The following is a 6,259-nucleotide window of genomic DNA, read 5'->3' on the forward strand; positions in this document are numbered from 1 at the left end:
CCAAATGCGGAAACAACCCAAACATCCACTGTGTGACGAAGGGAAAGCAAATGCGGCCCATCGCTTGGAATATTATTCGGCTGTAAACAGGAGTGAAGTGCTGGCACCCACGCTATGTGGGTGAAGCTTGAAATCATCACCCTCAGTGAAAGAGGAAGGAGACGCCGAGGGACAAACGCTGTGTGACCCACTCACACGAAATAGAGTAAGCAAATCCATAGTGGGTGCCAGGGGCTTGTGGGGGAGTGACTGCTAAGGCCTATGGGGTTTCCTTCGGGATGATTAAGATGTTCTAAAATAGTTTGTGGTCATGGATGTGCACGGCTCTATGAATATACAAAAAAACATTGAACCGTATGCTCTAAGTGAGTGAATTGCCTCGTATGTGAATTCTAGCCCTATATAGATGTTACAAAAATTGACAATTTTGGCTTATTGAGTCCTCAATTTCTTTTTTTTTTTTTTTTAAGATTTTTTATTTATTAGAAAAAAAAAGATTTTTTATTTATTTATTCATGATAGTCACAGAGAGAGGAGAGAGAGGCAGAGACGCAGGCAGAGGGAGAAGCAGGCTCCATGCTGGGAGCCCGATGCAGGACTCGATCCCAGGACTCTGGGATTGTGCCCTGGGCCAAAGGCAGGCGCTAAACCTCTGAGCCACCAGGGATCCCCAAGTCCTCAATTTCTATTTTTTTTAGAGGACTTGGTTTTCGAGACAGAGAGAGCACAAGCAGGGGCAGAGGGACAGGGAGAAGCAGAACCCCCACCCCAAGGGGAGAGCCCTAGGTAGAGCTTGATCTCAGGACCCTGGGATCATGACCTGAGCCAAAGGCATATGCTTCATCGTCAGAGCACCCAGGTGGCTTGATTTTTTTTTTAATTTTTTATTTATTTATGATAGTCACACAGAGAGAGAGAGAGAGGCAGAGACACAGGCAGAGGGAGAAGCAGGCTCCATGCACCGGGAGCCCGACGTGGGATTCAATCCCGGGTCTCCAGGATCGCGCCCTGGGCTAAAGGCAGGCGCTAAACCGCTGCACCACCCAGGGATCCCAGTGGCTTGATTTTTTAATGTAAGGCATGAATGAATGAATGAATGAATGAATGAATGAATGAAAGGTCAAGGGAGGCAGGTCACGGCCCTCTCCATTCCTTGATGGTTAGATCAGAGGCCCAACACCATGGACCGCCCCAGCTCACTTGCCCAGGTTCTTTCGTGTAGATTTGCATCAAGAGAGCGAGGTGCTCACGTTGGACCCAAAATTCACGACAGGCAAAAAAAAAAAAAAAACAACCAACAACACCTAAATACCCCAAGAATCAACAAACACTTCAGTGCAGAGATAAATACTATTTCATTGAAATATATTTAAAAATCAAAAGTAGTACAAGAAAACCACCCCCACCCCCACCCCCACGCTATTGGAAATAACAATTTGAATAAAGGCAAGAAGCAGAGACTCAGTGTCTCCAGCTGAAAAAGGGAAAGAGGGGGACGGAGGAGCACGAGCCCTCGCGCCAACCTGCGGGCCCCCCCGGCGGGGGCGGGGCACTCTGCCCCCGGCCCCGCCCCGCCCCGGAGGCCCCGCCCCCGCCCGCCCATCTCTACGCTCCTCTCGGCCAATCGGAGCTCGCCGTCGCTGCGCCGTAGCCAATAGAAATTGCTCTTCCCGACTTGGGGCGGGACGTGCTGCAGGTGCCTCCCCGCGGCTCCGGGGTCCCGGCGGCGGCGGCGGCACCTAGAGGACCGAGCGGGGGGCCCGGAGGACGCCGGGGTTCCTCCAGCCCCTGACGCAGGGCCTCTTGTCCTGAGAAGGGCCCTTATTTCCCCAGGTAGACATCGCCGCGTCGGAGAAGGGCCTCCGTTTTTCGGGGCGGGGTCTGCCGCCAGGTCGATCCCCCCACCCCAGGCCCGGGGGTTGGGTGTCTCCTGGGCCGCGCTCGTCCCTGTCTTTGCAACAACCGAAGGCGAATAGGTCCTGTCATCTCAACTTACAGGTGGGGAAACTGAGGCTCGGGCCCCAAGGCGTTTGTCCAGGGCTCCTGGCCATGGCTAGTAGTACCCGCTTGGCTCTTGGGCAGGATGTCTCAGGCACCACTGACTCTTGGGGTGGATGATTCTCGGTTTTGGGGCGTCCTGAGCGCTGTGGGGTATTGGGCAGCATCCCTGGTCCTCACCCACTCCACGCCAGGAGCACCCGCTGGGCTTGAAACAACCAAAAATGTCCCCACACATCACCAATGTCCCCTGGGGAGCAGAATGTCCCCCAGGTGGGACCGTCTGGGTCAGGGGATTCCCCTGACCCCCAGGAGACTGCCCTCTGTGACCATCTGACCCCTGAGGTCCTGGGATGCTGCACACACTTAATGACACACCCTGAGTGGGGGTGACTCACAGATGCTGGGGTTGCTCGGGTTTGAATCCTCGGACCCCTGGGGGTTTACTCTGATGCCCAGTATGAGCAGGGGTCAGACTCAATATTTTTTTCAAATAATGAATGCAGGGTGTGTCGTCCTTGGCCCTGCTGACACTAAGGGCAGGTGACTCTCTGGGGGGCATCCCAGGCTCTGTTGGGGGGTCAGCAACATCCCTGGCCCCCACTCACTCTGTGCCAGGAGCACCCTGGGTCATGACATCAGACCAGAGACATCTCGAGACATTGCAAATGTGGGAGAGCAAGGGGCCTGGCTCTCCGAGTTGAGAGGGGTACTGGAGGCCCCAGGGGAGGCCTGTTGAAACACAGATGGCTGGGGACCAGCCCAGAGTTTCTGATTCAGCAGGTCTGGGGAGGGGCTGAAGAATCTGCATTTTTAAAGGAGTGTATATTGTAGTGGTGCTGCTGAATAGGGGGGGTCCCGCTCTGAGGCCCACTACCCACAAGCCACCCCTGCTTCGCTGACTGAGCTGGAGCAGGTGCTGGGTCCCTCAGATGGTGGGGGAGGGCACGGCAAGGCTGTGGATGTGGATGTTTGGGGAAGCACCCAAATCGCTGCACCTGCTGATCAGGCCTGAAGCCAGGGATTGGGACCTGCTGCCTTTGGTAGGTAAGTGACAACAGTGCCTGCTTGATCCTTAGCGGTTGGGTAGGGTGCACAGGGCGCCTCAAGGGATGTGTGGGCGATCCCATCCGTCTTGTTAAAATAATAATAACAATAATATTGTTATTATTTTAACATTAGCTTTATTGTTATTATTATTTTAACATTATTATTTAACATCAGCTGGTCGCCTATACTGAGCACTCGCACTGGGCCGGCTAATGTGGACACCACAGGGAACGGAACTGCCATCTCTGGTGGAGCAGACATTCTGGATACATAAATAACAAGTGCTGGGAAGACTAAAATAAAAGGGTAGGGCAGGGCAGGATAAGGACTATTCCAAACGGGGCTCCTGGGCAGCCCGGGTGGCTCAGCGGTTTAGCGCCGCCTTCAGCCCAGGGCGTGATCCTGGAGTTCCGGGATCGAGACCCACGTCGGGCTCCCTGCGTTGAGCCTCCTTCTCCCTCTGTGTCTCTGCGTGTGTGTCTGTCATGAATAAATAAATAAATCGTTAAAAAATAAGATAAAATAATATGAGGATACTTGCTGCTCTGCTACTTACGATTGTCCTGAGGACAAATAAGATCATGTCAATGCTTTGAACCCTGTCGTGGTGCAAACGAGCACGCAGGCAACATTACTAACGGTTGGGAGTCTGGGCGTGGAGGCCTGGGAAGGCAGAGAGCCGGCTCGGTTATGAATTCTGTGCAAAGTGAGGGTTGAAGAGATGTGAGCCAAGAGGCTGGGTTCTAGAACCCGAGGACAGCTCAGTTTGTTTGTCACAGAGGGAGAGAGGCAGAGACACAGGCGGAGGGAGAAGCAGGCTCCATGCACCGGGAGCCCGACGTGGGACTCGATCCCGGGTCTCCAGGATCGCGCCCTGGGCCAAAGGCAGGCGCCAAACCGCTGCGCCACCCAGGGATCCCTCAGTTTGTTTTTCAGAAACTACCGTTTTCTGGCCCGGGGAAGTGACAGATGGTTGGCACGTGACCAGTGGTGTGTGCACCCCGGTCCCAGGGTCCCTGGCCTAAGCCGGCCAGGCTGGCTCCCGAGACACCTGAGACACCTGCCGGGGCAGTAAGGCAGTAAGGCAGTAAGGCGGCGGCGACAACCTCCAGGGAGCCGGCGTCGCCGCTCTGCTGGCTTTGGGCGGCCTTCCCGGGGCCTTGGAGGAAGTGCCCCCGCCCCACCCCCGCCCGTGGCCCCGCATTTCCAGGAAGAGGGGCCTGAGGATCCCCACAGCGTGGGAAACACCTGGCGGAGCAACCTCAGACGTCAACAGGATGGCGAGCAGATAAACAAAGCGGTTGGGAGGAAGGCAGCTTGTCCCCCCAGCCCCGAGAAGGTGGGGGCAGGCTTGCAGGGAGGTCCTCCTCCTCCCCAGGGGGAGTCATTTGGTGACGCCCCGTGGAAATGGAAGAGCTTGTGGCCTGGGAGCAGCTGACCCCGGGGCGCCGGACACTGCGGGGCGCTTTCTGCTGCTACTCAACTTGCAGCTGGGGAATGAATGCCAAGCTTTTTCCTACCTGTTGGTTCTGGACACTACTAACCTACTAACCCAACACTGTCGTGAGGATCATGTGACTCATGAAAGGTGTGAAATGATGAGCAATATCAAAACAGAAGCGACCCTATTGATTGAAGCTCTTGGTTCATAAAGGGTGAAATCATAACTCCCGTTAGCTTAAGTCGTAAGAAAACAGCAAACAGAATGAATCACAGGACAGCCCAAGGACTTCCTGATTCAGGCAGGGCTAGATCCAGGTGCTTTAAACAATGTTATTAAGGCCCGGGACCCCTCTCTCTCTTTGGGATCTGCTCTCTTCTGTTTGGACTTAATTCTCAGACAAGCTCCACTACTGGGGAGTAAAAATCACTCTTGGAAGCTCCAGGGGTTAACCCTAGAGCATGATGAGAAGGACTCCACTCACATTCCAAACAAAATCCCAAGGCTGACTCTCATGGGTCCCACTGAGTCACAAGTCCATTTCTGAACCAATCAGTGAGGCTGGGGGCAGGGGTAGGGGAGGTAAATGCTCTGATTCATGGGCTAAGGTGGCAGTGCAGTCCCGGGAACTATATGGACACAAGAACTGGGTTGCCATGTCCAGAAGAGGAGCTCGGTGCCCAGCAGGCAAAGCACCACTCTCACAGGGCCCCAGCACGTGTGGGGCTCCCACAGAGGAGATGCCCATCCACTTCCGTTCCTACCCCACTCCACGTCCTGGAAACAAAGGCACAGGTGGCTTCCTCCCCTCTAACTGATCCAGCACCAGTGTTGAATGACATGCAAGTGCTTATCCGTTCACTTGGGGTGGTTCCAGCTCTGGGCTACTGTCACTGCCTGGCCCTGCTCACTCGACCACACTGCCTTCCCCTCCTGGACTCCGTGCTGACTTTTGTCAGAAAGATTTGGGGTGGGGGAGGTCTCCTTTGGTTTTCTTCGCTAGAGTGGAGTTCTCTGCATTAATGCAGGGATGCATTTTATTTATTTTTATTATTTTTTAAATTTTATTTATGTATTCATGAGAGACACAGAGAGAGGCAGAAACACAGGCAGAGGGAGAAGCAGACTCCATGCAGGGAGCCCGACGCAGGACTCGACTGGGACTCCAGGGTCATGCCCTGGGCCAAAGGCAGGCGATAACCGCTGAGCCTCCCAGGGATCCCCTTTTTACATTTTTTTGAGGGAAATTTCACATAACATAAAATTAACTGTTTTAGAGAGCGCCCTTCATTGGTGTGAATGCATGCACAATGTTGCATAACCATCAACCCTATCTAATTGTGGGACACGTTTATCACCCCAGAAGGAAATCCCGTACCTGTTCCCAGTTACTCCTCCTCTTCCTCGCCCCCCCTGGCTCCCACCACCTCCTCTCTGTCTCTGTGGACGGGTCTCCTCTGGGGACCTACTGGGAGTGGGGTCCTGCAGGACGTGTCCTTCTGGGTCTGGGTTCCCTCCCTGAGCCCGGTGTCCTCGGGGTCCGTCCACGTGGGGGCAGGTGTTGGGGTCCCTTCCTTCCTGAGGCTGGGTCGCATTCCAGTATGTGGAGGGCCCATTCACCTGTTGATACTTTAACTCCCACCCTTTGTCTGTTGTGGGTAATGCTGCTGTGAACATGGCTGGGCCAGAATCTGTTTGGGTCCCTGCTTTCAATTTTCTTGTGTTTTTTTTTTTAATTATTTATGATAGTCACACACAGAGAGAGAGAGA

The sequence above is a fragment of the Vulpes lagopus genome, chromosome 7, assembly GCF_018345385.1.
Source record: "Vulpes lagopus strain Blue_001 chromosome 7, ASM1834538v1, whole genome shotgun sequence".
Lineage (NCBI taxonomy): Eukaryota > Metazoa > Chordata > Mammalia > Carnivora > Canidae > Vulpes > Vulpes lagopus.